Raw genomic sequence first — 11,970 nt, forward strand, 5'->3', positions numbered from 1 at the left:
CCTTCAGGGCCCAAAAATATTTCTTAGGCCTCTTTCACACGTCCGTGTCTCCGGTACGTGTTTCGTCCGTTTCCTCACGTACCAGAGACACGGGCACACGTAGACCCATTAAAATCAATGGGTCTGCGCTCACGTGCGGATTCTGCCATGGACTGTGTGTGCGTGCGGAGCATACGTGTGCCCGTGTGTCCACATGTAGACATGTCCTTTTTTCTCCGGCATCACGGGTGTCACACGGAACGCAAACGGGTCACACGGAACGCAAACGGACCATACGGATGTGTTCCGTGTGACACGCACCGGAGAAAGCACATGTGTCTGCGAGAAAAAAAAAACTTTAGTCACTTTTTCCAGCCCTGCTGTCTCTGCCGCTGCTGGCACTTGCTTCCGACCGCCGCTCATTATGTTCATTGCATATTTACTCCACTGTGGCTGGAAGCAGCAGCAACAGGGAATTGGCAGGACCGGAGACCGAAGATCAGCACCACGGACAGCAACGCCAGGGACAGGTGAGCAGAAAGTTCCCGTTCTCCGTGTGTTATCACGGATAACACACAGAGAACACACGTGTGCCATAAACACGGCTCACGGAGGGCAATACGCACCTTTGACACGTCCGTGAAAAACGTGGGTGATTTTCACGGACGTGTGAAAGAGGCCTTAGAATGTTTTTCTTTCCATTTTTATTCCATATGTAAAGAGTAAAGCGGGCTTTACACGCTACGACATCGCTCAAGTGATCTCGTTGGGGTCACGGAATTTGTGACGCACATCCGGTCGCTTTAGCGATGCCGTTGCGTGTGACACCTATGAGCGATTTTGCATTGTCGCAAAAACATGCAAAATCGCTCATCGGTGACATGGGGGTCCATTCTCAAATATCGTTACTGCAGCAGTAACGAAGTTGTTCCTCGTTCCTGCGGCAGCACACATCGCTCCATGTGACACCGCAGGAACGAGGAACCTCTCCTTACCTGCCTCCCAGCCACAATGCAGAAGGAAGGAGGTGGGCGGGATGTTCATCCCGCTCATCTCCGCCCCTCCGCTTCTATTGGGCGGCGGTTCAGTGACGCTGCTGTGACGTCGCTGTGACGCTGAACGAACCGCCCCCTTAGAAAGGAGGCGGTTCGTCGGTCACAGCGACGTCGCAGGGAAGGTAAGTCTGTGTGACAGGTCCGGGCGATGTTGTGCGACACAGGCAGAGATTTGCTCGTGTCGCACAACCGATGGGGGCGGGTACGTACGCTGGCGATATCGGTACCGATATCGCAGTGTATAAAGCGGCCTTAAGACATTTTAGTTTTAAAGAAACCTGCTAATAATTTACACCTGTGCTCCAAATCCTGTATTGACCCAAAAATTCTCACTGTCCCCGATGACAGTTTCTGGTCATTTTCATTAATATATTAGGGTACAAAAACGTTCTTTAAAATAACTTAACATAAAGTAGAAAAGTACGTATACTAATCTGGTTTGAAAATGGCCAAAATAAAGGAACATCTGCCTCTTCATTAACATTTAACATTAATTCCCATGGTTTTTAGACCAAAGCGTGCAATCTTTTTTATGTTTTACTTGCTCATTCATATATAACTCTCCCTTGTATTACAGATAGGAATAGATGAATCTTAAAATATTATTTTCAACATTTATTCTCTAAAGTAAAGATTTCTTGAGTTGACCGAAGAATTTATACTGTTGTCTCCAATGTTATCCAATAATACTGTAACTTTGCAAAGCAAATACACCCATTCAGTAAAGCCTCTGTGTTTTTGGACATGATCTGATTACATGATGATGTTCCATTAAATAGAGTTATAGTCCAATTTTCTAGATATAATTTATACTAATGAAAGTCAAAGATTTTGACATGATCGCCTAGTGTAAATCAAGCTGAGACCCATTCCTGTCACCTCCACCTTAAAATGCAAACTGAGGGCGGCCAAGCATTCAAGCTTATTTCGATGAAGAATGTTTAAGAGTCCTCAGCTTATATTTATTGATAACTTCATGGAGAAGAAAGGATCGGCCATATTAAAATTCGGTATGTTCAGTTTTTTCTTTTATTTTTGTTTTCCCCAGTTCTCAATCTCTTTTGTTGGGGAGAAAGGGAGAAGCCCCTGTGCACATTAGTGTCATGGTGATCTGGGAGAGCGGGAACTGGGGCTCCTAGACTGGCTCTCAGACTAGGGGGCCCTAGCTGTCCGTTATCACAGAGTTATCTCTGATGGTGAGGATGTCTGAGCCACCTACTTGACCGTGCTGCTGACCTGCCCTGTACTTATACCCCCTACCCCTGGGAGGTCAGGACAGAAGTGTGATAAAACCAAGAGGGATAAACAAACAATGGAACCCAAAACTCTATCTCACAGCATGCTCACACAAAGGTATAAATCAATAAGAGGTAAGGAGGAAAAAAAGAGCAGGGAGGAAACAAGATGACAAGAGAATTCCAAAACAACTCCAAGCACCATGCAATATAATCACCAGCAGGACTGGGACACAACAGCACATAGACAACACAGCAATAAACTATAGTTGGTGTGGGAAGACAGATTCCACCATCTTAAAAAGGTAGGGAGTAAATGTGATAGGTTTCCAACAACATGTGATCCTAGAAGTAACCAACAGAGCTAGACAAACAGGGGAAACTAAAACTCTATCTCACAGCATGCTCACACAAAAGTAAAAGACAGTAAGAGGTAAGGAGGAAAATAAGAGCAGGGAGGAAACAAGACAAGATAATTCCACAACAACTACAAGCACCATGGGATATAATCACCAGCAGGACTGAGACATAACAGCACACAGACTAACACAGCACTAAGCTATATTTGGCGTGGAAAGATAGACTCCACCATCTTAAAAAGGTGGGGAGTAAATGTGAAAGGTTTCCAACAACATGTGATCCTAAATGTAACCAGCAGGCTAGCAGAGGTTAACTCTTGCTAGCCTGACCATTAATGCACACACAGCTGGTCAACGCTCGAGCCTGCCTGTGTAACTCAGAAACACCAGAGAAACCACAGTGTGGAGTGTCAGAATCTGTAGTGTGAACAGCGTCTGATGTCGCTGTGACACTCTCCTAGTTTTGAGCAAAACTCTATGTGACAATTAGATTGTTGTCCGACAGTGTAGGTTAGAATTTTTTCTATATTTTACATTTATAATACCTACTTAGATTGTCTTTTTGTTTATGGTTTTAAGCAACCTTTCTGGTTTGTTTTTTTTTGTCTAAAGCCTGCATGTGATAATAATTGTCATGACTAGATTGGAGAGCACTTACAAGCTTGTTTAGCTGATTCCATTTCTCCCACTGAAAGGACCATGCGCATGTGTAGACACCTCTCTTGTGCAGTAGGTTTTCATTGCCCCCCTTGGCCTGAAGAATAACCCCAATTTTCCAAGATTTCCTCTTTTTTATCAGATATTATGACAGTGAGCCGGTTCTGAGCCAGTTGTCAATCAGCAAGATGGAGCAGACCGGAAAAGGAAGAGCTGTTCTGATAATGTATGGTCCAATGAAGCAGCAGAATCACCATCATGAATGGTCAGTTACTGCTCTGGACTGGCAGAATAGGCAGCAACTACCTGCCTGTAAGTTCTCAGCTCCATAAGAAAAAAATACAAAAGTCCAGGGCAACCCATTTAAAGGGACTCGGTCAACACAGAATGGCTGATCTAAGCACAGGCGCTCGTGCATCATGGCGGGGCCGATCATTAAAATGCACCTTCCCACGTACTTGTTTTCCAACTATCTCCATTCTTTAGCTATATGAAGCCAGAGCTGTCAATCAAAGAAGAAGGAAGGATGGACATTGAGAGAAAACAAGCAGGTGGGAAGGTGCATTTAAATGACGAGCCCCGCCATGATGCACCGAACGCCTGTATTTGGCCGGAACAGTCACTCTTTAAGTCCAATTTTGTCTTGGTTTCATCGGATGTTTTAGTAATGCGCAGGTTTTATTCATTATTATTGTCTAATGATTTACCAAATACTTCCTGCCTGGAAAGTAGAAAAACGTGTGATTTTCATATTACAATGTACAATCCAGCTAGCATTGATTCTTTGTGTTTCATTTCAGGATTTGCTCTTGTGATGGTATCGGTTTATGTAGCTTCATTCTTCTATTATGGAGAACTGGGAAATGCTTTAGTGACTGATAGGATAATGGTGATTATCTATACATAGTTCAATAGCGGTAGAGGGTGGAAGCCATTTCAATTGAACAAAAGAATAGGAAGACAATAACATGGATGGACAATATAAGTTGCAGTAGTTGTAGACTCATGGTGGGATGACTAAGATCAAGCTAACCACATTGTCTTTCCCAGTGGTTCGTGGTACAGTGCACCCATTACAGGGATGCCCAATGGACTACATCACCCTCTACTACTACCAGTAATAAAATTAAGGTTGGTCTACAATTGAGCTGCTAAAGAGAGATCCAGTCCTGTTTGGGTATATATCTACTCAAAAAAGCAGGACAACCTGTCAAGAAAGGGGGGGTGACTGTAAGGGAGCCCCAACGCTGACCCTCAGACTAAGCGTACTTTAGGCTTTTCCTCAACACAGAGGTACACCTAAAGGTAGCGAGGTCTGGGGCCTCAACGTCTCCCTATCTCCCGTCCTTGTCCCTAATGGTAAGACCCCATCTCCACAACCCACCACCTAAGGGGAAGGGCAAGGACAGAAGTTGAAAACCCCACTAATGATACTGACAGGCGTAAAACCAAAACTAACTCACTCACATCTATTACCAACAATAGGGAACAAATGGTGTACAGGGAGGGGAAACACAGAAAGGAAAAAGTAACAAAACAAGCTACCTTCACACACACCAACACAACAGACAGCAGCAGCAGAAAGCACCTCCTCACAGCTCCAGGCCTCGCTCCAGACTGAACTGATTAACCAGCACCCTCTGCAAGAAGCAGAGGGCTTATATACAGGCCGCAAGTGATCAACCGCTGACAGCTGAGCAGGTCTGCTGCTACACCAGAAGAAGGAGTTAGCCCTTCATGTGCACAAAGAAAAAAACGCATTTAATGTGCATGGTCTCAGATAATAAAGAGAAGCTAGTCCTGAGCATGTCTCTAGTCACAAGACACATAGCGACAATCGTGACACAACCTCTACAGGAAGCCCATCTAACTTACAAGCCTTAGCGAGATTTCAGAAGTCAATTCAAAGATCATGAAAGGCAATAAAGAGAGAACAAGCATCAAGACCTCCTGTCCCAAGTGGTTTGGCATGTGGTTGAGTAAATCAACACCAAAAAGGATCCCCATCTCAATATGTGCTATAGAGCCTTTTTACTTATATGTATGCCCATTACTTGAGTCATGGGTTAAGATAGCGTAAGGACAAATAATCCACCTGGGGTTTTATCGTTCTCCATCTATTGTATGACGAAGAACTGGGGATCCCAATAATTTGGATTGCATGTGATGACAAATATATATCTTTGGATCTTGGCAAACTGTTGGGTAAGAGCTACCGTCATTGGAACAAGGACCCAACAGTCCTAATTTTTGACCATGTTAGAATGCAGATGGGAGTCAAAACTCTGAGTCAATAACTTAGATGTCAGTTACCTTATGCGTTTGTAGTCCAAAAGAAACCAGCCTAAATTTCATCTATAAAAGGAAAAATTTTATTAGTCCATATTAAAAACAAGGAAAGATAGCCTATAGGTATATGGCAAGGCATGGACGGAAACCACAGGCAACGCGTTTCGGGCCTTCACGACCCTTGCTTTGAACCTGAGACTTCAAGTTTACCGGTGGTTTCCCTCCTTGCCTTGCCATGTACCTATGTGCTAACTCTCCTTGTTTTTAACATTGACTAATAAAGTTTTCCTTTTAATGGATGAAATCAGTGCTGGTTTCTATTAATTAATTATGGATTAATTTCTAAATTAATCAATAATCTATATTTCCTCAACAGTCAGGCTCCTAAGTTAAAAATGTAATAAATGCAGTTATATTTTATATTCAAAACCTATAGCCAGATAGAGTCATAAATCCACCATAATAAAAAATTAGATTTATTTATTGAACATACACAAATGACAATACAACAGGTAAAATAAAAGACATAGTGCTGGTGAGGAGTACAAATGAGGAGAGCACCTAGATACAGATCAAACTAATGGAGGGTGAGAATAAAGTGCACATGCATAGAAGCAGCAAGAGTACTCAGTTCCACAAAAGGGAGCACTCGCCCATAGTAAAGTGCACATGCATAATAGCAGTAATTATACTCAGCTCCATAGTGGGAAACACTCACCCATAATACCCCAGAATCTGTAAAGTGGTGCAGCCCTAGGACTCCAACGCGCGTTTCAAGTGGGCTTCTTCGGGGGGGGGGTAATCCTGAAGAGTGTTCCCTTTTGTATAACTTTACAATTAAAATCTAATTTTTAATTTCAGCAAAAATCAGAAAAAAAATAGAATGTTAAATCGTAAACTACAAATATATCAGTATTTTTCTCGAATTATAACACGTGTGCTTGGGAGAAAAGGGGTCACATGCTGGACTATGGAAGGGACTCAGGGAGTGCTAACAATGCACTGAATAGGAGTGAAAAATACTGACCTTGTTCCAGGTGCAGACAACCCACCCAATATTTACCATAGCTTTAAAACAGCCGCCTGACATGGAAATAATGAAACTCAGGAAAGTATTGTTTCTTTAACATTTAATAAGGAAGTTAGTACTTTTCTGATCTGAAGAGGGCAATAATAATGCACAAACTGAATATTGTTTATTCATAGAACACTTAAACATCATAGTTATAAAAGTAAAAGATGGAAAGATGAAAAGGTAAGAAATAAAAAAACATGAAGCAGTTTTGCTGTGTTTATCGTACATAAAGAAAGCTTTATCTAGAGTCTTTACCGCGACTTTAAGAGAAGAAACATTTTCAGAGATTGTTGTTAGTAATCAGCTGTGTAGGGAAAATCTCATATGTATCTATCTATCCATCCATCTTTCCATCTCTCTATCTATCTATTATTCTATCTATCTATCATTCCATCTATCTCTTTCTATCCATCTCTCTATCTATCCCTTTATCTATCTATCCATCTATCTATCCCTTTATCTATCTATCTATCTATCCATCTATCTATCTCTTTTAATCTATCTATCTAATTATCTATCCCTTTATCTATCCCTCTATCTATCTATCTATCTATCTACAGTCATATGAAAACGTTTGGGCACCCCTATTAATATATATTAATAAATCTAATAACTGATGGACTGAGTAATATTTCTGGATTGAAATGAGGTTTATTGTACTAACAGAAAATGTGCAATCCGCATTTAAGCAAAATTTGACAGGTGCAAAAGTATGGGCACCTCAACATAAAAGTGACATTAATATTTTGTAGATCCTCCTTTTGCAAAAATCACAGCCTCTAGTCGCTTCCTGTAGCTTTTAATGAGTTCCTGGATCCTGGATGAAGGTATATTTGACCATTCCTGTTTACAAAACAATTCCAGTTCAGTTAAGTTTGATGGTCGCCGAGCATGGACAGCACACTTCAAATCATCCCACAGATTTTCAATGATATTCAGGTCTGGGGACTGGGATGGCCATTCCAGAACATTGTAATTGTTTCTCTGCATGAATGCCTCAGTAGATTTGGAGCGGTGTTTTGGATCATTGTCTTGCTGAAATATCCATCCCCTGCGTAACTTCAACTTCGTCACTGATTCTTGCACATTATTGTCAAGAATCTGCTGATACTGAGTTGAATCCATGCGACCCTCAACTTTAACAAGATTCCTGGTGTCGGCATTGGCCACACAGCCCCAAAGCATGATGGTACCTCCACCAAATTTTACTGTGGGGAGCAACTGCTTTTCTTGGAATGCCGTGTTTTTTTGTCTCCATGCATAACGCCTTTTTGTATGACCAAACAACTCAATCTTTGTTTCATCAGTCCACAGGACCTTCTTCCAAAGTGTAACTGGCTTGTCCAAATGTGCTTTTGCATACCTCAGGTGACTCTGTTTGTGGCGGGCTTGCAGAAACGGCTTCTTTCGCATCAGTCTCCTATACAGCTTCTCCTTGTGCAACATGCGCTGTATTGTTGACCGATGCACAGTGACACCATCTGCAGCAAGATGATGCTGCAGGTCTTTGGAGGTGGTCTGTGGATTGTCCTTGACCGTTATCACCATTCTTCTTCTCTGCCTTTCTGATATTTTTCTTGGCCTGCCACTTCTGGGCTTAACAAGAACTGTACCTGTATTCTTCCATTTCCTTACTATGTTCCTCACAGTGGAAACTGACAGTTTAAATCTCTGTGACAACATTTTGTATCCTTCCCCTGAACAACTATGTTGAATAATCTTTGTTTTCAGATCATTTGAGAGTTGTTTTGAGGAGCCCATGATGCCACTCTTCAGAGGAGATTCAAATAGGAGAACAACTTGCAAGTGGCCACCTTAAATACCTTTTCTCATGATTGGATACACCTGCCTATGAAGTCCAAAGCTCAATGAGGTTACAAAACCAATTTAGTGCTTTAGTAAGTCAGTAAAAAGTAGTTAGGAGTGTTCAAATCAAGAAATTGATAAGGGTGCCCATACTTTTGCACCTGTCAAATTTTGTTTAAATGCAGATTGCACATTTTCTGTTAGTACAATAAACCTCATTTCAATCCAGAAATATTACTCAGTCCATCAGTTATTAGATATATGAAACTGAAATAGCTGTTGCAAATACCCAAATTGTTACAAAAGAAAAAAGGTTAACATTAATAGGGGTGCCCAAACTTTATCATATGACTGTATCTATCTAGCTCTTTCTATCCATCCATCTATCTATCCATCTAGCCATCTATCTCTTTCAATCTATCTATATATCTATTTCTTGTTTCCTGGTTCTGGACCATTGGCCAGGTCGGTAATCTGTGAGCGCTGGACGGGGTGGCCTGTGAATCTCCCTACCTCCAAGCTCTTCTTTTGATTAGTCGGTCTAGCACTCTGTCACCATAGTGGGATGATACATACACAACATCGACCAATCAAAACAAGAGCTCGAAAGGCAGGGAAGTGAGGAGATTTGGTCCAGTGGTCACAGATTACTGGTCTGGCCATTGAACAGGAGTCCTAAGAATTAATTCTTCAATCTCTATTCTTGACATAGTTATTTTTTCTTATCTATCTACTAGAAATTACCAAATCAATTCACAGGTCCCATATCCAGTATCCACAGCAGTATTTTTTGGCCACTGGACTTACAAGCTACCTCATACCTACCAACAAAAAGAAGACAGTGGCACACTGCAGTGTTAAGATATGTGGAGTAATGACTATAGGAATATAGACATGCATTACTGCTATGAAAAACATGGAAAAATTGAGATACTTAGCACCCAAAATGGCCAGTTTTATATGAGCCCAACAGCAAGGCGACCTCATTTTTATTAGGTCCCTATCAAACTAATGCCTCTGTTTGGGTTTAAAAAAAACTACAATTTATAAGCCCCTGGACTTGGGAACTACCTCGTACCTGCCGGCATCCCAGCTCCTCTTTTAATTAGAAAGTACATACAACACCGTACTAGGCCGGCCAATCAAAAGGAGCCGAGGATGCTGTGAAGTGGCGCTGGGCTAGTATTATCATGGCCATTCTAATATTCTAAATACTACCAATTTCTTCATTAGGTAGTGTATTGTTGTGCTATTGCAGAGTGCAACTGTTTTTTTCTATTTTTTAGATAGATAGAGATAGATAGATAGATAGATAGATAGATAGATAGATAGATAGATAGATAGATAGATAATGGATGGATGATGGATGGCTGGATGCATAGATAGATGGAAAGATAGATGAATGGATAGAAAGACGGACAAACAGATAGATGATAGATGGTTGGATGGATGGATGGATGGATGGATGGATGGATGGATAGGTAAATAGATGAGGGATGGATGGATAGATAGATGGAAAGATAGATTGATGGATAGATAGATAGATAGACATGATGGATGGATGGATGGATGGATTGATGGATGAAAGGATGGATAGATAGATAGATAGATATAGTAGATAGATAGATAGATAGATAGAGGGATAGATAGATAGATAGATAGATAATGGTTGAATGGATTGATTGATGGATGGAAGTATAGCTAGATAGATAGATAGCTGGATAGATAGATAGATAGATAGATAGATAGATAGATAGATAGATAGATAGATAGATAGATAGATGGATATATAGATAGATAGATAGATGGATATATAGATAGATAGATGGATATATAGATAGATAGATAGATAGATGGATGGATGGATGGATAGATACATAGATAGAGGGATAGATAGATTGATATATAGATAGATAGATAGATAGATAGATAGATAGATAGATAGATAGATGGATGGATGGATGGATGGATGGATGGATGGATGGATGGATGGATGGATGAATGCATAGATAGATAGTAAGAATCAGCAGACAGTGACTCGGAGACAACTCTTGTGACTATGATAATGGCCGCACATAGACGTTTTCATGTCTGCGATTTCCCGTCTCCTCACTTTGGCTTTTCTCCATTCCCCCTGTATAATCTTTGTGTTTTCCTTTCATGGAGCAGACAGTCTGGGAGCAGATTTAGCCCTCGGTCCTCCCCTGGACATCGCCTGCTCCATCCTCTCTGGCCCTGGCCAGTGACGCATGGATGCTGCATATTTTCTCCAGTCTGGACCATTTCATAGATGAAGAAAAACAAACATTCCCCCAGCTGAGAGGCAGCCATGAGGAGAGCTGAGGAGGAAGACAGACGGGCACATCCTCCCAAGGAAGGAAAAGGGCTGTTTGAAGAAAGAAAACAAAGGAGTCAATAGTCTTTGTAACCCTAACATGAACCAAGAATCTTGTGGACACATTCAGGGACCTCACCTCCCAGTAACTTCCCATTACCTTTCCCTGACACGCCACTGACTCCTACACAATGAGCTGTCCCTCTACATACACGGGAGGGCAAGGATTGCCCAAGAGAGTAGCATTCAAAGAGTGTCCTTATGTCATGCAGCAGTGACACGCTACCAGGCTATTTTTGGGGAATCATTTTGGATTCAAAACTTTTGAAAAAAAAATAAATATAGGAATCTTTTCTAAGCACTCAATGAAATGCTGGCCATGATTAAGTTAACATCAGCAACCACATACAAAGAGAACAAAAAAGTTTTGGAGAACTTTGGGTAATAATTGAATTTAGTGGGGAAAAAAAAAGTATAAAAGTAAGAAAAAAAAAGTTTATCAAAGGTTATTTTTTATATTGGCTGAGCACATTGATCTTGTGATTCATATACTTTTTAAACCTTTTATGTTTATTTTTGCTTATTTAAATTCTATCCTGAAGTTCTATATTATTTAGTTATCTTTATCTTTAGAAAACATAGTAATATACTTTGTAATAAAGGCTTTATATCATGCAATCTACATATTATTATGATTATTATTATGATTATTATTATTATTATTGTTGTTACTATTTTTATGTTTTATGGTAAGTTTAAGTATTTATATATGTGGAAGTGTATAATCCTGCAGATATATATATATATATATATATATATATATATATATATATGCCTATACAGAAGGACATATATTAATTTATATAGATATATATAATATAAAAGTAACTAAATTATATTTTTTAATACAATCCAAATGTACATAAAAATAAAGTTTAAAAAAATAAATGAATAATAAAAATTGAAAAAAAATAAAGAAAAAAATATAAAGAAAAACATATATATATTTTTATATATATAAATATATAATATAATATGCATAGATAGATAGCTAGATATATATCTATATAATATAAATATATTATATATATATATAAAATATATTTTTCTATATTATATATTTTTTATATATTTATTTTTAAATATAATATATATTTTTATATATATATTTATTTTTTTA

The 11,970-nt window shown here is 39.7% G+C and overlaps 1 long non-coding RNA gene across 2 annotated transcripts in view; it reads right to left on the reverse strand.

The window, feature by feature from the left end:
- Window positions 1-8,674: 8,674 nt before the first annotated feature.
- The window catches only part of LOC142294951 (uncharacterized), an 18,188-nt gene continuing 14,892 nt past the window's right edge, over window positions 8,675-11,970 (reverse strand). For both annotated transcript variants that reach the window (XR_012751324.1, XR_012751323.1), the window contains exon 3: window positions 8,675-10,841. This is a non-coding gene — a long non-coding RNA (uncharacterized LOC142294951). The remainder of the gene's footprint in view (window positions 10,842-11,970) is intronic.

The sequence above is a fragment of the Anomaloglossus baeobatrachus genome, chromosome 3, assembly GCF_048569485.1.
Source record: "Anomaloglossus baeobatrachus isolate aAnoBae1 chromosome 3, aAnoBae1.hap1, whole genome shotgun sequence".
Lineage (NCBI taxonomy): Eukaryota > Metazoa > Chordata > Amphibia > Anura > Aromobatidae > Anomaloglossus > Anomaloglossus baeobatrachus.